Genomic DNA, 21155 nt, shown 5'->3' with positions numbered 1-21155 from the left:
TCACAGCTCAGAGCTTCAACAAAACAGAGCATGAAAGGTTGATGGAGTTTAATGTATTATCTGGCAGGAATTCAAGTTGTGAGCGGTTTTGGGTTTTCTCAGGCTCTTTTCTGTGTTTGACCTGGACTCACCACAGTGTGGCATACAGTGCTGTTAGAAACTAAACAGAGTAACAGATCCCCTCTCCTGCTCACGTATTACACACACAAACACTGTGTAATATGTTATTACACACACAAACACTGTGTAATGTGTTATTACACACACAAATACTGTGTAATGTGTTATTACACACACATACACTGTGTAATATGTTATTACACACACACACACACACACACACACACACACACACACACACACACACACACACACACACACACACACACACACACACACACACACACACACACACACACACACACACACACACACACTGTGTAATGTGTTATTACACACACAAACACTGTGTAATGTGTTATTACACACACAAACACTGTGTAATGTGTTATTACACACACAAATACTGTGTAATGTGTTATTACACACACATACACTGTGTAATATGTTATTACACACACACACAAACACTGTGTAATGTGTTATTACACACACAAACACTGTGTAATGTGTTATTACACACACAAACACTGTGTAATGTGCTATTACACACACAAACACTGCTAACGAGGCATGCTGGGACATGTTGTGTGTCGGGGCAGCACATAGCATGGTGTTGTGGTGGTGTTGTTGTGGTGACCTCCCTAACCCAGACGACGCAAGGCCAATTGTGCTTCGCCCCACGGACCTCCCGGTCGCGGCAGGTTACGACAGAGCCTGGGCGCGAACCCAGAGTCTCTGATGGCACAGCGCCCTTAACCACTGCGCCACCCGGGAGGCCTGTTTCTCCTCCATTTCAACAACAAAACAATAACAAAGGTGCTGGAGTGAACATTGGCGCTGTTTCCCCTAATACAGATAACATCTTTCACAACGAATAATGGCTGTTTCTTTGCTTTCTTGTTTTACAGAAATCTCCTGGACAGAGACACATTCTCCAAATCAGACCCAAGTAAGATTGTCTTTTATACACACATTTACACACGCACATACACACGCACACACACACGCACACGCACACACTCTTATTCTCTCTTGTTTTCTCTGGCCCTCTCTCTTCCCCCTGTGAATCAGTGTGCATTTGCATATGCCAGATGTCGTATTTGTCATTGTAATCTCAACTCTGGCTCAACTTGACTGAGCAGAAACAGTATGTCCTCGTGTACACCAGCCATAGGATTCCTCTGCTGCTTATTCCCTGCTGATTCTAGAAATATTCAAAATCATGACATTTTAGTCATGTTTCTGGATGTTTGCCTAACCTTAACCAGCCATATCTGTCATAGAGATAAAGGGATGTCTGTGGTCTGTGGTGTGTAGATAAGTACATCCTTAAAATTAGGACATTTGGCCCTCTGAAGGAGATGTGGTCAGACTCAGCACTAGCAAGGAGGGAGGACTCTGATCCGAGAGGCCTACTGGCTGGTTGGCTTGCTACAGGCTGGCTGGGCAGCTGGCTGGCTGGAGGCTAGCTGACTGGCTGGAGGCTGGTTGGCTGGAGGCTGGGTGGCTGGCTGGCTGGCTTGCTGATGGCTGGCTGGCTGGCTGGCTGTGGCTGACTGGAGGCTGGCTGGCTGGCTGGAGGCTGGCTGGCTGGAGGCTGTAGCATGTTTATCAGGAGGCTGGCTGTGTCCATGTCTCTGATGTGCTGACAGTACTGACCCCATCACACATCCTCATTTACCATGTCTCATGCACTGACGGTACTGACCCCAGTCACACAGCATTATACCTCCTCAGCACTGCACTGCAAGCCAGGGGGCCCAAGACGCGCACACACACACACACACACACACACACACACACACACACACACACACACACACACACACACACACACAAACGCACAAACGCACAAACGCACAATCACAAACACACACACAAACATATGCACACCGGGTTGGGTAGGTTACTTACTAAATGTAATCTGTTACAGTTACTAGTTACTTGTCCAAAATTGTCACGAGTAACCTAACTTTTGGATTATCCAAACTCAGTAACGTAATCTAATTACTTTCAGTTACTTTTAGATTACTTTCTCTTAAGAAGCATACAAAGAAGACAAAAATGTATATTACCAATTGAACGACATCTTTTTAAGCAATAAGGCACGAGGGGTTGTGGTATATGGCCAATATATGCACTTATGCACCACGCAACGCTGAGTGCCTGGATACAGCCCTGAGCCGTGATATATTGACCATATACCACAAACCACCGAGGTGCCTTATTGCTATTATAAACTGCTTACCAACCTAATTAGAGCATTACAAATTCATGTTTTGTCATAACCATGGTATACAGTCTAATATACCACGGCCTTCAGCCAATCAGCTCGAACCACCCAGTTTATAATACCATATAAATCAATGTTAGAGTTTACATAGCTGGCCATAAATTAATGTTGCATTTTACTTTATGGGTTGGTTATGTAGGCTTGAGTGAGAAAGTTACAGACCCACTAATATCATACCCCCAAGACATGCTAACCTCTCGTCATTACAATATCAGGGGAGGTCAGCATTTATTTGATTTTTTTGGGGGGGGGTGACTCTGTAACTTTCTCACTCATCATTATTCACAATTCATTCAGGATTACCCCATAATCCTGGTAGTGTAACATTTGATAAAATACTTTCACCAGGTTCATATATTAATATAGTATGCTGATTTGTTATTATGCATGCCGGCATCCTGGGAATAGGGGAGTGTGTACTTGCGTCTTGTCCTATCTGCTCATGCTCAAACCATTCTGATGGGATGCTTTTTCTGTCATCTTCAGAAAAGTTAGATTCCTTTAATCACAAAGTCATGACACACAGTGTTTTGTTTAATGAAAAATGTTGGACATTTAGATATTTAGAGTTTATTTAGAGTTTTGAATTCAACATGTTGTTACTATCTAGCTAACGTATTGTATGTGCAAACGATGGTTAGCTCCTTTGTATTGTGCGTCTGTTGTAGAAAGAGGTGATGATTGGCAGGACATATTTGTACAGATGTATTTTGTTTTGGATGCAGGTTTGTGGTTTTAACTACAGCGCCTCCGGAAAGTATCCACAACCCTTTACTGTTTCCACACTTTGTTACGTTACAGACTTATTGTCAAATGTATTAAATAAAAAATGTTCCCCAATGTTCCCCATCAATCTATACCCAATACCCCATAATGACATGTTTTTCAAATGTATTAAAAATAAAATGTAGGTATTCAGACCCTTTGCTGTGAGACTCTAAATTGAGCTCAGGTGTGTCCTGTTTCCATTGATCATCCTTGAGATGTTTCAACAACTTGATTGGAGTCCACCTGTGGTAAATTCAATTAATTGGACATGATTTGGAAAGGCACACACCTGTCTATATAAGGTCCTACAGATGGCAGTGCATGTCAGAGCAAAAACCAAGCTATGAGTCCAAGGAATTGTCTGTAGAGTTCCGAGACAAGATTGTGTCGAGAAACAGATCTAGACAAGGGTACCAAAACATTTTTGCAGCATTGAAGGTCCCCAATAACATAATGGCCTCCATCATTCTTAAATGTAAGAAGTTTGGAACCACCAAGACTCTTCCTAAAGCTGGCCGCCTGGCCAAACTGAGCAATCGGTGGAGAAGGGCCTTGGTCAGGGAGGTTACCAAGAACCCAATGATCACTGACAGGGCTCCATAGTTCTACTATGGAGATGAGAGAACCTTCCAGAAGGACCAACATCTCTGCAGCACGCCACCAATCAGGCCTTTATGGTTGAGTGGCCAGACGGAAGCCACTCCTCAGTAAAAGGTACATGACAGCCCTCTTAGTATTTGCCAAAGGACCTCTAAAGTACTCTAAGCCCACAATATTCTCTGGTCTGATGAAACCAAGATTGAACTCTTTGGCCTGAATGCCAAGTGTCACATCTGGAGGAAACCTGGCACCATCCCTTCTGTGAAGCATGGTGGTGGCAGCATCATGCTGTGGGGATGTTTTTTAGTGGCAGGGACTGTGCGACTAGTCGGGATCGAGGGAAAGATGAACGCAGCAAAGAACAGAGAGATCCTTAATGAAATCCTTCTCCAGATTGCTCATGATCTCAGACTGGGGCGAAGTTTCACCTTCCAACAGGACAACGACCCTAAGCACACAGCCAAGACAACGCAGGAAGGGCTTCGGGACAAGTCTCTGAATGTCCTGGAGTGGCCCAGCCAGAGCCTGGAACCCAATCGAACATCTCTGGAGAGACCTGAAAATAGCTGTGCAGGGACAGTCCCCATCCAACCTGACAGAGTCATCTGAGAGGATCTGCAGAGAAAAATGGGAGAAACTCTCCAAACACAGGTGTGCCAAGCTTGTAGCGTCATACCCAAGAAGACTAGAGGCTGTAATTGCTGTCAAAGGTGCTTCAACATAGTACTGAGTAAAGGGTCTGAAAACTTATGTAAATTGTATATTTTATAAAAACGTGTTTTTGCTTTGCCATTATGGGGTATTGTGTGTAGATTGATGAGGATTTGTTTTGTTTTATCCATTTTAAAACAAGGCTGTAGCGTATCAAAATGTGGAAAAAGTCAAGGGGCCACTGTCCTGATATTTTTGGAGCTCACTGTTGATGATTTTGTTGTCATGGACAACTGATTGGTCTCATTGCTTCCAGTTGAAAAATAAATGCTGCTCTCATGGAATGAAATATTTTGAGAACTACCGAAAAGTGCTATTTTTAATTTGAAAAATACATGCCGGAACCTGCATTTGCTATAGGGCTGTTGTTTAAGTTTTTGTTGGTGAAACTTTGATACCTCCATAATTTGCAGCTGTTTAAGTACATCAAAAGTGCACAAGTTTGAGCATGTGATGTCAGTTTTTGTTTTATCAGCAGGAATTAGATTGAGCCATAAAAGCCTCTCTCGTGTTCTTCTTAAATTTAACTTGTTGTTGACAGTATGGACCACAATACCTTGGAGATTAGAAGGGAGGAACTCCTCAAAATTTTATTCCATAGACTGGGCTCCGCACTGTGCAGCTGTTGCAAGAGCGCATTTGTCACTGACTGTCCACTAGATGCAGAAACAATGATTGATATGCAGCTTAAACTACCACATTATGTAAGGCACAAATAGCTAAATGAGAGAGCAGCAGTGTGATTCACATCAATGCGCTATATCCACTAGGCCACACCACTGCTGTTGTCCTTACCTCCAAGCGTTTAGTGAAAAGGGATAACCTTCAGATGTAGACAGCATTCACACCATTGGAAGACATACACTATATGGCCAAAAGTATTGGGAGACCCCATCAAATTAGTGGATTTGACTATTTCAGCCACATTCAGACAGCTGAACTCAACTGCATTACATGACAGTACATTACAGTATATTACACTACATTACACTATATACACAAATAATAACCACAACAGCCAGCTGGAACCCTTTTTGACCACGAAAACATGCATGCCCTGGCCACTGAGGTAACTACTGGAGAATGGGCATTTCTCCAGAGCTCTTTTCACTAGCATACATACAGAGCTAGTGAGGGCAGGCAGAGTAGAATCACTCTTGTTGATTCTATGGACAGAGGCCATTGGAAGCCCTCTCAATGGAAGTGATCACGGTCAGTCAGGTGGAATGGGGGCTCTGACCCCTCTGATTCTGATGAGGTGTATTTTGATTTGAACATTTTAACACCCCTCCCCGTAGAGGGAATTGGCTCAGATTACAGTAGTTTGCGCCAGACTGTATTAAAACAGATGGTTTTGGGACACTAAATCTGTCCGTGTGTGTGTATTTTTAAACAAAATACATTCATAGCTGTTTATTTTGGTCCATATATTTCGGTGTATAAGCCATCAACCGTATGATAGGTCCAACAGTCAATTTCATGCTCTTGTAAAGGTCTGGGTTGGGGTTCAGACCCAGGGCCTCAAGCTTAATGATGAGCTTGGAAGGTGTTGAATGCTGAGCTATAGTCAATGAACAGCATTCTGACATAGGTATTCCTCTTTGTCCAGATGGGACAGTGTGCAGTGCGATGGCGATTGCATCGTCTGTGGGTCTATTGGGGTCGGTAAACAAATTGAAGTGGGTCTAGGGTGTCAGGTAGCGGTTATGTGATCCTTAACTAGCCTCTCAAAGAACTTCATGATGACAGAAGTGAGTGCTACGGTGCTATAGTCATTTAGTTCAGTTACCTTAGCTTTCTTGGGTGGACATCTTGAAGCATGTGGGACAGCAGACTGGGATAGGGAGAGATTGAATATGTCCGTAAACACACCAGCCAGCTGGTCTGCGCATACTCTGAGGATGCGGCTAGGGTTGATGTCTGGGACGACAGCCTTGCAAGGGTTAACACACTTAAATGTCTTACTCACGTTGGCCACGGAGAAGGAGAGCCCACAGTCCTTGGTAGCAGGCTGCGTCGGTGGCACTGTGTTATCCTCAAAGTGGGCGAAGAAGGTGTTTCGCTTGTCCCGAAGCAAGACATCAGTGTCCGTGACGTGGCTGGTTTTCCATTTGTAGTCCGTGATTGTCTGTAGACCCTGCAACATACGTCTTGTGTCTGAGCCGTTGAATTGCGACTCCACTTTGTCTCTATACTGATGTTTTGCCTGTTTGATTACCTTGCGGAGGGAATAACTTCACTGTTCACATTCTGCCATATTCCCAGTCACCTCGCCATGGTTAAATGCGGTGGTTCGCGCTTTCATTTTTGCGCGAATGCTGCCATCTATCCATGGTTTCTGGTTAGGGTAGGTTTTAATAGTCACAGTGGGTACAACATCTCCTATACACTTCCTGATAAACTCAGTCACAGTATCAGTATAGTCTTCAATGTTATTATTGGAGGCTACCTGGAACATATCCCAGTCTTCGAGATCAGAACAATCTTGAAGCATGGATTCCGATTGGTCAGACCAGCGTTGAATAGTCCTTAGCACGGGTACTTCCTGTTTCAGTTTCTGCCTGTAGGAAGGGATGAGTACAATGGAGTCATGGTCAGATTTGCCGAAAGGAGGGCGGGGAGGACCTTATAGGCATCCCGGAAGTTGGAGTAGCAGTGGTCAAGTACTACAGTCAATATGTTGATAGAACTTCGGCATCCTTTTTCTCAAAATTGCTTTGTTAAAATCCCCAGCTACAATACATGCGGCCTCAGGATATGTGGTTTCCAGTTTGCATAATGTCCAGTGAAGTTCTTTGAGGGCCGTTATGGTATCAGCTTGAGGGGGAATATACACGGCTGTAACTATAACCGAAGAGAATTATCTTGGGAGATAATACAGACGACATTTGATTGTGAGGTATTCTATGTCGGGTGAACAAAAGGACTAGAGTTTCTGTATGTTATCACAATCACACCATGAGTCGTTAATCTTGAAACATACACCCCAACTCTTCCTCTTCCCGGAGAGATATGTATTCTTGTATAAATTCACGTGAGAGTGGATTCCCCTTAGCAGGGTGTTTCCCTAAGGCGTGCACATTTCAGTTTTTGCCCTAGCACTTACACAACTGATTCTCATCAAAGGCTTGATTACGAGTCTGATACTTTGTTAGTGCTTGGGAAATATCTAAAATGTGCACCCCTTGGGTCACCAGGACCAGGATTCAGAAACACTGCCTTAGCATTTTAGCACTTTCAACTCTGTTCCTTTTTTTTGTCCTTTCTCTTTGAAAAATCTTCATTGCTGCCTGGCAGAGTTACACTGACATTTACATTAATTAGGAACAGAGCTTTCCTCTCATGATGTCATAGCCTAGGCGATAGAATGTTATCTTCCAGGATTTCTTATGCCGTGTTTCCTCTGTGTTTTAACTGCTGTTTCCTCTGTGTTTTAACTGCTGTTTCCTCTGTGTTTCCTCTGTGTTTTAACTGCTGTTTCCTCTGTGTTTTAACTGCTGTTTCTTCTGTGTTTTAACTGCTGTTTCCTCTGTGTTTCCTCTGTGTTTTAACTGCTGTTTCCTCTGTGTTTTAACTGCTGTTTCCTCTGTGTTTTAACTGCTGTTTCCTTTGTGTTTTAACTGCTGTTTCCTCTGTGTTTTAACTGCTTTTTCCTCTGTGTTTTAACTGCTATTTTACACAGGCTTTTCCTTTTTGTTTTCTTCTTCTCCTCTTGACAGTTTGTGTGCTGTACACTCAAGGAATCTCCAACAGGGAATGGAGAGAGGTGAGTAGAGGTGAGGGGGGAGAGGGTCCAAGGCTCTGTGAGTATTGCCTCACTCATTTTAAATCAATACAAACCAGTGGCTGTCCCCCCTTCTCTCTTTCATTCTAGTTTAGTCGGACAGAGGTGATAGACAACACACTGAATCCAGACTTTGTCCGTAAATTCCTCCTGGACTACTTCTTTGAGGAGAGGCAGAATCTCCGCTTTGACCTGTGAGTATGCACGTGTGTGTGTGTTTTGTTTAGAGAGGGTGAGTTAGTGAGGTGAGTTAGTGTGTGTACATGGTGATGCGTGGTTGAGAGAGAGTGGTGCTGTGTGAGTCTGTAAGCACAAGTTGAGTTACGAATAAAGTATTTATAAAGTCAGAGAAGGGAGATGTAAGTGTTCACCTTTTAAATAAATAAAAATTCATAAGAATTTTGATAACATTTCTTTATGAATTCCCCTTGTTAATAAGATGTTTTGTAATGTAATACGGTCATGGGGCAAAAGCTAAAAAAGGTCGATATTGAAATACTCACGATGTTCATCATTTTTTGGAATTCATAAATGTATGTCAGTTAAATTGTGGTCTTATCTCAGAGCACATCACATGGTTTAGACTGACACCATTGGTCCGTTAATTTTTTCTCAATGTCACATAGTTTATGCTATAGCTTGGAAAATAAACATGTGGGTGACAACATCAAGCTGCTTGTCTCCAACATTAGGACGGCTTTCCACAGGAAATGTAGTCTGCTTCATGTTTTGTTTCCGTGCCGCAATATAGCTGAGTGCCTGCCTTAGTGTTGAGTTGAAGAGAGTATGAGTAAGTGTGTGTTACGTTTGAGAGACAGAGCGTGAGGGTGTGTGTGTGTTTGGGTTAGGAAGGGGGAGTTCGTGAGGATGATGAAGTGTGTGTTGGTAGCTTAGCAGATTCTATTGTCAGTGTGTGAGCATCAGGCTGTATGACAATCTACACTGATGGCCCTCTAATGGCTCTCAGCAAAGAATGGTTGCCGAGGCGCTCTCACACACTCCCGTCACACATGCACGCACGCACACACATACACACACGTACACACTCACACATGTAGACACACACACACACACATGCACACACACACATACAGCTTCCCCCTACACACATAAGCCGCCCGAGGGCATCCTCTCTGACAAATATATATGTGTACTTTTCCCCTTGTCATTATATGAATCATTTATGAAGATTTGTGAGTGACCGAGGCAAAGACGAATAGTACATTAGGTACACCTGTGCATTCTGCCATCGGCGGGCCCGGTTGCGTAACAATGTTCCCTAGTCTTATGGAATTACATCTGTACCAACATAGTACTGTATCATCTCTCTCAGCTGTGACATGGCACCTTGTCTGTAGAGACAATTATACACACCATCACACATGCACACACGCGCAGAGGCGCACGTACAGGCACACACACACACATGCGTTCACTCATGCACAGAAACAGGCACACATACACACACGCAAAGTGAAAACACCTGAGCAATGGATTAAGGAAGGGATATACTGTACTAGAATATTAAATGGGTTTCTTTTTGAAAATCAGGTGGATACATTTCAGCACACAAGTTGTTTTTATAATTTTATGGAGAAGCTCCGTTTTTTTCAATGTCTGATTGTTTATAACCATTGACACTGACGACCAAAGCCTTTTTGTAAAATGGTACTATGATTTTCCACAATCAGTGGTCACATTTACATTTGAGTCCTTTAGCAGACACTCCCATCCAGAGCCACTTCCATTGAGTTCAGATAGCTGGGTGGGACAAACACATATCACAGTCATACACTCTTAGAGCAAAGGGTTCAAAAACGGTTATTTGTGGAGATGTTGAATTCTACCAACAACTCTTTTGATCTGAAGAACCCTTTTTGGAAAACAAAGGCGATTCTTTGGAAGACAAGAAGGGTTCTACATAGAACTAAATATCATGATTCCCAGCATGATCTATTGAAGGGTGATTTTAAGAATTGTTCATTATAATATCTGTGTTTTTGCATGTACATTGATTGATTGATTCATTTTATGCTACACAAGAAATATAGCATACAATTTTCCAAACTAATCCAATCTGTTATTAGTTGGATTTATTGCATCCATTACTGAGATGGTTGTTCCAGTTTAGATGATTGAGATAGTCTCAGTATTCAGTCCCTACCCTGGCAGTCATTCTGAATGCAGATTGCGGGTGACAAAACACTCCACTTGTTGGATATCCTAACTCTGGCTGGATTCCAATAAGAATTCAACATCACTTGGCAAGCCAGAATAGTGAAGGGAAAGGGGGATACCTAGTCAGTTGTACAACTGAATGCATTCAACTGAAATGTGTCTTCCACATTTAACCCAACACCTCTGAATAAGAGAGGTGTGGAGAGCTGCCTTAATTGACATCCACAGTGCCCTAAATAAGATCTGGTGCAACCAATTACCTTCAGAAGTCACATAGTTAGTTAAATAAAGTCCACCTGTGTGCAATCTAAGTATCACATGATTTGTCACATGATCTCAGTATATATACACCTGTTCTAAAAGGCCCCAGAGTCTGCAACACCACTAAGGGGCACCACCAAACAAGTGACACCATAAAGACCAAGGAGCTCTCCAAACAGGTCAGGGACAAAGTTGGGTTGTTGGGTTATAAAAAAAATCTGAAACTTTGAACATGCCACGGAGCACCATTCAATCCATTATAAAAAAAATGGAAAGAATATGGCACCACAACAAACCTGCCAAGAGAGGGCCGCCCACCAAAACTCACTGACCAGGCAAGGAGGGCATTAATCAGACAGGCAACAAAGAGACCAAAGATAACACTGTAGGAGCTGCAAAGCTCCACAGAGGAGATTGGAGTATCTGTCCATAGGACCACTTTAAGCTGTACACTCCACAGAGCTGGGCTTTATGGAAGAGTGGCCAGAAAAAAAGCCATTGCTTAAAGAAAAAAATAAGCAAACGTGTGGTGTTTGCCAAAAAGCATGTGGGCAACTCCCCAAACAAATGGAAGAAGGTACTCTGGTTAGATGAGACTAAAATTTAGCTTTTTGGCCATCAAGGAAAATGCTATGTCTGGTGCAAACCTAACACTTCCATCACCCCAAGAACATCATCCCCACAGTGAAGCATGGTGGTGGCAGCATCATGCTGTGGGTTGCTTGTCTGAGAAACTGGTCAGGGACGGGGAAACTGGTCAGAATAGAAGAAATGATGGATGGAGCTAAATACAGGGAAATTCTTGCGGGAAACCTGTTTCAGTCTTCAAGAGATTTGAGACTGGGACGGAGGTTCACCTTCCAGCAGGACAATGACCCTAAGCATACTGATAAAGCAACACTTGAGTGGTTTAAGGGGAAACATTTGAATGTCTTGGAAGGGCCTAGTCAAAGCCCAGACCTCAATCCAATTGAGAATCTGTGGTATGACTTAAAGATTGCTGTACACCAGCGGAACCAATCCAACTTGAGGGAAGTTTTGCTTTGAAGAATGGACAACAATCCCAGTGGCTAGATGTGCCAAGCTTATAGAGCCATACCCCAAGGGACTTGCAACTGTAATTGCTGCAAAAGTTGGCTCTACAAAGTATTGACTTGGGGGGGGGGGTGAATAGTTATGCACACTCAAGGTTTCAGTTTTTTTGTCTTATTTCATGTTTGTTTCACAATGAAAAAAATTTTGCATCATCAAAGTGGTAGGCATGTTGTGTAAATCGAATAATGCAAACCGTCAAATCTATTTTAATTCCAGGTTATAAGGCAACAAAATAGGTAAAATGCCAAGGGGGTGAATACTTTCGCAAGTCACTGTAATTGTCATAAATAATTGAATTGAAAGGCTGGTGGAACCGTTCATAGAGGGTTAGAGGATGAAAGGGTTCTTGGTATAATCCTTCATAGAGGATTTTAGAATAACCCTTCATAGAGAGTTCTAGATAGAACAATTCACAGGGGGTTCTATGAAGATCCCTACATAAAGTGTTGTAGGTAGAACCCTCCACATAGGGTTCTACCTACCACCAAAGAGGTTTCTACCTAAAACTCTCTATGAAGGGTACAAACTGAAGAACCTTACATGGTTCAACTTACCAGCTTTTTTTCTCTAAGAGTGTTGTAAGAACATTTATACTCAATGAAGTGTGTCAGCAAAGTCAGAGCTAGTAATGGGGCGAACAAGTCAAGTGTGAGTGTTAAAAGGTCATTCTAATAAAAAAATATATATATTCTTTACCAGTTTTTTTTATTAGATTTTTTTATTATGTGTCGTTTCCTGTTTCTCTCCAGGTATGACCTCGACTCAAAAGCGACAACCTGTCTAAACATGTGAGTTGCCTTTTTCCTCTCCTGCATAACCACTCTGTCTGTTCACTAATTAACTCATAGGACAAATACAGATAGTCTCTGGAACTCCTTCCAGTCCCAAACCATATCACAGACATGATGCCAGGTGATGCTAAGACCAAACTGCTAGTCTCTGGCTAGGCTACCACTGTAGTTCTATGGTGGCCGTGACTTTATCAAGAGCTCCTCTCTCCATCCGTCCACACATCCAGCAGAGTAGCCCCAGCTCCCCTCGAAGCCCCCAGGCTAACACTGAAAGCACTGAGCACACAGAGTCACTCTCAGTATGATGACTGAGGACGCTTGGATGCGCCCTGTCGCCACTGCAGATGTGGGGGATTGGAGATATGGCACGCAGCGTTAGCTTGGCTTCCATTGTGTCTATCCACGTTTCCACGTTCTCTCCATACTAGCTGCCTGCCCGCCCACCCACGGCGCTAAAAATAAATGCGAACTGAAAACGCGTAAAAAGTACAATATCTCTCTTGGCAGCATCCACCGATGCGAAGACGGGGATGGTAGGGAGACCCATCACAGCAGATGTTTTACCCTGGCCATAGTGTTTCCATACCTCCAGCTGATTGGACTGGGGAACGCTGACCACGTTTCACGGATAGAGAACAATAATGCACAATTAACGAGTCTTTATGTTGTTTTCTAATATGTCATGTAACTCCCTGACCATACATTTCAGATCAGAGTTCCTATTTGTTGAACCACTTTGTCATCTGATGGTTTTTAGGGCTTTGGGAGGCTAGCAAAGACTTGGCCTATTCTCCAGAGGTTTGCTGGTCTGTTGTGTTCAGTACAAACCTGCCCCTCTCTGCCTCTAGTGGAAAGCTTATCCCACGGCCAGCCCATCCTGCATATCATATTAGTGACAACACAGACCCCCAGGAGTTCTAAAATCTGCACTGAAGGAGGAATGGCTTTTTTCCACACCCTCTCTCTCTGTCTCTCTCTGTCTCTGTCTATCTCTCTGTCTCTGTCTCTCTCTCTCTCTCTCTCTCTCTCTGTCTCTCTCTCTCTCTGTCTCTCTCTGTCTCTTCTATGTCTCTCTCTCTGGCTATCTGTCTCTTTCTCTCTCTCTCTCTCTCTCTCTCTCTCTCTCTCTCTCTCTGTCTCTCTGTCTCTCTGTCTCTCTCACTCTCTCTCTGTCTCTCTGTCTCTCTGTCTCTCTGTCTCTCTGTCTCTCTGCTCTAGTGGAAAGCTCCCAAGCCCATCCTGCATCTCTCTTCTAAAATCTGCACTGAAGGAGGAATGGCTTTTTTCTCTCTCTCTCTCGTCTCTGTCTCTGTCTTTCTGTCTCTGTCTGTCTCTCTGTCTGTCTGTCTCTCTGTCTGTCTGTCTGTCTGTCTGTCTCTCTGTCTTGCCTCTGTCTCTCTGTCTCTCTGTCTCTGTCTCTCTCTCTCTCTGTCTCTCTGTCTCTCTGTCTCTCTGCCTCTCTTATCCCACGTCCTGCATATCATATTAGTGACAACACAGACCCCCAGGAGTTCTAAAATCTGCACTGAAGGAGGAATGGCTCTGTCTGTCTCTCTGTGTCTGTCTCTGTCTCTGTCTCTCTGTCTCTCTGTCTCTCCCACTCTCTGTCTGTCTTTGTGTCTGTCTCTGTCTCTGTCTCTCTGTCTCTCTCTCTCTCTCGCTCTCTCTAGCTCTCTCTAGCTCTTTCTAGCTCTCTCCGAAGAAGAAGATAGTTTTTGTCATTTTTAGCAAGAGGCCCTGACTGCACGGTGGGACGGGGAGGGGAGGAGCGATCATCACCGACCGGCAGAATAGATCCTAGGAGCAGCTTTCTGCCCGCTGGACCAAACACAGCTCATCTGTCAAGTGCATTTATTCTACACAAAGCATAGCAGAGCCATCCAGGCCCAGTAGCACTGCATGTTACAAGTCCTCACTCCTCAGTCTCATACACACAGCTAGTTTCATTTCATGGCCCCAACCCAAAGGCCATGCAAACAACACCATGCACACAAAACACTACTACCATCTCTACTTGTGTTGCCAAGCAACCATGGCATAATTGGCAGAGAAGTGCCAGAAAATCCAATGCGCTGTGTATTATGCAAATGGTCAAAGCCATGTAGAGTTGCATGTAGGCACCATGGCCCAATTGGTTAGGGCATGGTTGAGGCGCTTACGGGACAACGTTTTAGGGTTGATTCTCCCTGTATGTTACCTGTATCTGTGACCTGTATGTTATTTGTATGTTACCTGTATGTGCTACCTGTATGTGTTACCTGTATGTGTTATCTGTATGTTACCTATATGTGTTACCTGTATGTGTTACCTATGTGTTACCAAGCAACCATGGCATAATTGGCAGATGTGCCTGAATGTGTTACCTATGTGTTATTATGCAAATGGTACCTGTAGAGTTGCATGTAGGCACCATGGCCCAATTGTGTTACCTGCATGGGTTACCTGTATGACAACTTTTAGGTTGTTACCTGTATGTTACCTGTATGTGTTACCTATATGTTACCTATATGTTATACCTGTATGTGTTACCTATATGTTTACCTGTATGTTTACTTGTATGTGTTACCTATGTGTTACCTGTATGTTACAATACCTGTATGTGTTACATGTATGTTACCTACAGTGCCTTACAAAAGTATATGGCCCCCTTGACCTTCACCTGTACAAACATTTCAGGCTTCAGACATAAAGATATAAAACTGTATTTTTTTGTGAAGAATCATACCGCTCAGGAAGGGACACAATCTGTCTCCTGGAGATGACATTTATTGGATATTTCAAACTTTTTTAACAAATCAAAAACTGAAAAATTGGGCGTGAAGATTATTCCAGGTGCTGGAGGAAAGAGGTAAGAAGTATCTGTATCCACCTTTTGCTGCGATTACAGCTGTAAGTCCTATATTGACATGTCCTATCAGTTTTGCACATCGAGAGACTGAATTTTTTCTCAAACCTCCTTGCAAAACAGCTCAGCTCAGTGAGGTTGGATGGAACTGCATTTGTGGACAAAGTTTTCAGTTCTTTCCACAGATTCTCGATTGGATTCAGGTCTGGACTTTGAAACAAAACACCTGGATATGTTTATTTTTAATCATTCCATTGTTATGTTTGGTTTTGGATCATTGTCTTGTTGGAAGCAGAAATCTCCATCCTAGTCTCAGGTCTTTTGCAGCATCATGTTTTGCTTTGCTGCAGAAGGTCCTGTACTGGTCCATCTTCACAAAATTTTAAATAGAATCATGTCCCTGCTGAAGAAAATGATGTGGATATATTGAAGCAACATATTTGACATCAGTCAGGCAGGAAGTGATGAGCTGTGTTGCAAATGGGTCTTCCAAAACATAACATTTTGCATTGTTGCCAAAAAGTTCAAAATGGCTTAATGACAGAGCAAATTCTTCCCAAGGTATAGGTGTGTCTCACAAAGGCTCCTATAGAAAATTTGTGGCAAACCTATAGAAAATTTGTGGCAAACCTTAAACAGGAGGAATGGGCACTTTTGTGGGAAGCTTGGATATCTTTTCTGAAGCTAAGCAGGGTTTCCTGGTCAGTTTCCTGGATAAAGACCAGATGCTGCTGGAAGGGGTGTTGGAGGGCCTATGGACAGCATCTCCCACCTCTGGTCTAAAAAATCTCCAATGCCCCAGGGCAGTGATTGGGGACACTGCCCTGTGTAGTCTTCTCCTTGGATGGCTGATGTTTAGAGGGTGTCCTGGTCTTGAGATTTGCATGGTAAATATCCTTCCATTTAAATATATCGTAAAAGTGTAGATGTTTAACCCCGGTGTCCTGGCTAAATTCCCAGTCTGGCCCTCAAACCATCACGGTCATCTAATAATCCACAGTTTACAATTGGCTTGTTCTTCATGATGCTCTCTCCTCTCGGACCTCTAACTATTCACCAGTGTCAGGTGCTTTATTTACCACAGTGGATTGTATTTATCATCATTAGTCATTTAGGTCAACATTGGATCATTCAGAGATCCTCACTGAACTTCTGGAGAAAATGCACTGAAAGTAAAGGGGCTTTATTAAATAAAAAACATGTTAAACAATTTTGAAATATCCAAATAAATTGAGTGTATGTAAACTGAAATAAATTGTTCTCCCAACTATTATTCTGATTTCACATTCTTAAAATTAAGTTTTGATCTTATGTTTGAAGCCTAAAACAGGGAATTTTTACAAGTTAATTGGCAGGAATTGTGATAAACTGCAGTTTAAATATATTTGTATGTGTTACCTATACTTTACCTGTGTATGTTACCTGTATGTTACAATACCTGTATGTGTTACATGTATGTTGCCTATATGTTACTTGTATATGTTACCTTCACCTGTACAAACAATAGTACGCAAGTATAAACACCATGGGACCACGCAGCCGTCATACCGCTCAGGAAGGAGACCCGTTCTGTCTCCTAGAGATGAATGTTCTTTGGTGCGAAATGTGCAAATCAATTCCAGAACAACTGAAATGACGTGAAGATGTGAAGGTGCTGGAGGAAAGAGGTACAGAAGTATCTATATCCACAGTAGAACGAGTCCTATATCGACATAACCTGAAAGGCCGCTCAGCAAGGAAGAAGCCACTGCTCCAAAACCACCATAAAAAAGCCAGACAACGGTTTGCAACTGCACATGTGGACAAAGATTGTACTTTTTGGAGAAATGACCTCTGGTCTGATGAAACAAAAATAGAACTGTTTGGCCATAATCACCATCGTTATGTTTGGAGGACAAAGGGGAGGCTTGCAAGCAGAAGAACACCATCCCCAACCGTGAACCACTGGGTTGGCAGCATCATGTTGTGGGGTGCTTTGCTGCAGGAGGACTGGTGCACTTCACAAAATAGATATGTAAATAGAATCATGAGGTAGGAAAATGATGTGGATATATTGAAGCAACATATCAGACATCAGTCAGGCAGGAAGTTAAATCTTGGTTGCAAATGGGTCTTCCAAATGGACAATGACCCCAATCATCCCTCCAAAGTTGTAGCAAAATGGCTTAATGACAACAAATTCAAAGGTATAGGAGTGGCCATCACAAAGCCCTGACCACAATCCTATAGAAAATTTGTGGCAAAGAACTGAAAAAAAGTGTGTGCGAGCAAGGAGGCCTACAAACCTGACTCAGTTACACAAGCTCTGTCAGGAGGAATGGGCCAAAAGTCACCCAGCTTATTGTGGGAAGCTTATAGAAGGCTACCCGAAAGACCACTGCTGGCTTGCTTCTGAAGCTAAGCAGGGTTGGTCCTGGTCAGTTCCTGGATGGGAGACCAGATGCTGCTGGAAGGGGTGTTGGAGGGCCAGTAGGAGGCATTCTTTCCTCTGGTCTAAAAAATATCCCAATGCCCCAGGGCAGTGATTGGGGACACTGCCCTGTGTAGGGTGCCGTCTTTCGGATGGGATGTTAAACGGGTGTCCTGACTCTCTGAGATCATTAAAGATCCCATGGCACTTATCGTAAAAGAGTAGAGGTGTTAACCCCGGTGTCCTGGCTAAATTCCCAGTCTGGCCCTCAAACCATCACGGTCATCTAATAATCCACAGTTTACAATTGGCTCATTCATCCCCCTCCTCTCCCCTATAACTATTCCCCAGGTCGTTGCTGCAAATGAGAACGTGTTCCCAGTCAACTTACCTGGTAAAATAACAGATAAATAAAAAATAAAAAAAAATAAAAAAAACATTTGACCCAAGTCAAACAATTTAAAGGCAACGCTACCAAATACTAATTGAGTGTATGTAAAAGCTGAAATAAATTGTTCTCTCAACTATTATTCTGACATTTCACATTCTTAAAATTAAGTGGTGATCCTAACTGACCTAAAACAGGGAATTTTTACTGGGATTAATTGTCAGGAATTGTGATAAACTGAGTTTAAATATATTTGGCTAAGGTGTATGTAAACTTCTGACAACTGTATATGTTACCTGTATGTTACCTATATGTGTTACCTATGCTACCTCTTTGGACACTGTGTTAACTAACCTCCAGATGAGCTTCAATGCCATACAACTCTCCTTCCGTGGCCTCCAACTGCTCTTAAACGCAGGGGAAACTAAATGCATGCTATTCAACCGATCACTGCTCGCCCGTCCAGCATCACTACTCTGGACGGCTCTGACTTAGAATACGTGGACAACTACAAATACCCTAGGTGTCTGGTGAGACTGTAAACCTTCCTTCAGACTCACATTAAGCATCTCAATCCAAAATGAAATCTAGAATTGGCTTCCTTTATTGCAACAAAGAATCCTTCACTCATGTTGCCAAACATACCCTCGTAAAACTGATCATCCTACCGATCCTCGACTTCGGTGATGCCATCCATTTTGTCATCAAAGCCCCATATACTACCCACCATTGCGACCTATACGCTCTCATTGGTTGGCACTCGCTTCATACTCGTCGCCAAACCCACTGGCGGCAGGTTATCTACAAGTCTCTACTAGGTAAAGCCCTGCCTTATCTCAGCTCACTGGTCACCATAGCAGCACCCACTCGTAGCACGCGCTCCAGCAGGTACAGTGGGGCAAAAAAGTATTTAGTCAGCCACCGATTGTGCAAGTTCTCCCACTTAAAAAGATGAGGCCTGTAATTTTCATCATGGGTACACTTCAACTATAACAGACAAAATGAGGAAAAGAAATCCAGAAAATCACATTGTAGGATTTTTTATGAATTTATTTGCAAATTATGGTGGAAAATAAGTATTTGGTCAATAACAAAAGTTTATCTCAATACCCTTTGTTGGCAATGACAGAGGTCAAATGTTTTCTGTAAGTCTTCACAAGGTTTTCACACACTGTTGCTGGTATTTTGGCCAATTCCTCCATGCAGATCCCCTCTAGAGCAGTGATGTTTTGGGGGTGTTGCTGGGCAACACGGACTTTCAACTCACTCCAAAGATTTTCTATGGGGTTGAGATCTGGAGACTGGCTAGGCCACTCCAGGACCCTGAAATGCTTCTTACGTAGCCACTCCTTCGTTGCCCGGGCGGTGTGTTTGGGATCATTGTCATGCTGAAAGACCCAGCCACGTTTCATCTTCAATGCCCTTGCTGATGGAAGGAGGTTTTCACTCAAAATCTCACGACACATTCATTCTTTCCTTTGCACGGATCAGTCGTCCTGGTCCCTTTGCAGAAAAACAGCCCCAAAGCATGATGTTTCCACCCCCATGCTTCACAGTAGGTATGGTGTTCTTTGGATGCAACTCAGCATTCTTTGTCCTCCAAACACGACGAGTTGAGTGTTGTACCTTAAAGTTATATTTTGGTTTCATCTGACCATATGACATTCTCCCAATCTTCTTCTGGATCATCCAAATGCTCTCAGACGGGCCTGGACATGTACTGGCTTAAGCAGGGGGACACGTCTGGCACTGCAGGATTTGAGTCCCTGGCGGCGTAGTGTTTACTGATGGTCAGCTTTGTTACTTTGGTCCCAGCTCTCTGCAGGTCATTCACTAGATCCCCCGTGTGGTTCTGGGATTTTTGCTCACCGTTCTTGTGATCATTTTGACCCCACGGGGTGAGATCTTGCGTGGAGCCCCAGATCGAGAGAGATTATCAGTGGTCTTGTATGTCTTCCATTTCCTAATAATTGCTCCCACAGTTGATTTCTTCAAACCAAGCTGCTTACCTATTGCAGATTCAGTCTTCCCAGCCTGGTGCAGGTCTACCATTTTGTTTCTGGTGTCCTTTGACAGCTCTTTGGTCTTGGCCATAGTGGAGTTTGGAGTGTGACTATTTGAGGCTGTGGACAGGTGTCTTTTATACTGATAACAAGTTCAAACAGGTGCCATTAATACAGGTAACAGGTGGAGGACAGAGGAGCCTCTTAAAGAAGTTACAGCTCTGTGAGAGCCAGAAATCTTGCTTGTTTGTGGGTGACCAAATACTTATTTTCCACCATAATTTGCGAATAAATTCATAAAAAATCCTACAATGTGATTTTCTGGATTTTTTTTCTCATTTTGTCTGTCATAGTTGAAGTATACCTATGGTGAAAATTACAGGCCTCTCTCATATTTTTAAGTGGGAGAACTTGCACAATTGGTGGCTGACTAAATATTTTTTTGCCCCACTGTATATATCACTGGTGGGGTGACAAATTCCTCATTTGGTCGCCTTTCCTTCCAGTTCTCTGCTGCCAATGACTGGAACGAACTGCAAAAATCTCTGAATTTGGAGACTCATATCTGTCAGGACCCGGTTACAAACCTGGGTCTCCGGAGTGAGAAACAGTCACTTAACCAACTGAGCCACGAATAGTCAGCAGAACCCAGAAGATGAGGCAGACACAGCAGTACTTAAGACGGTGTATTTAATAAAGTAAAAAGGAGAAGTCCTTAAATACAAAAATGGCAAATCCAAAAGGTGGTAGGAATAGCACAAAAAAGCCTCAGATACTCAAAAACAGAATTCCACAAGAGCATCCACCGGAATCGACAAGAATACACAGAACACTAGGGCTGGGTGCTAACATACAAACACAGAGCACAGAACTGAGGAAACTAAGGGTTTAAATACAATCAGGGT

At 43.1% G+C, this 21155-nt stretch overlaps 1 pseudogene; it reads left to right on the top strand.

The window, feature by feature from the left end:
- The window catches only part of LOC135509026 (copine-8-like), an 82751-nt pseudogene that overhangs the window by 12998 nt on the left and 48598 nt on the right, over nucleotides 1-21155 (top strand).

Source organism: Oncorhynchus masou, chromosome 22 (genome assembly GCF_036934945.1).
Source record: "Oncorhynchus masou masou isolate Uvic2021 chromosome 22, UVic_Omas_1.1, whole genome shotgun sequence".
NCBI lineage: Eukaryota > Metazoa > Chordata > Actinopteri > Salmoniformes > Salmonidae > Oncorhynchus > Oncorhynchus masou.
The sequence above is the reverse complement of the archived record's forward strand: the minus strand, read 5'-3'. Positions and strand labels throughout refer to the sequence as shown.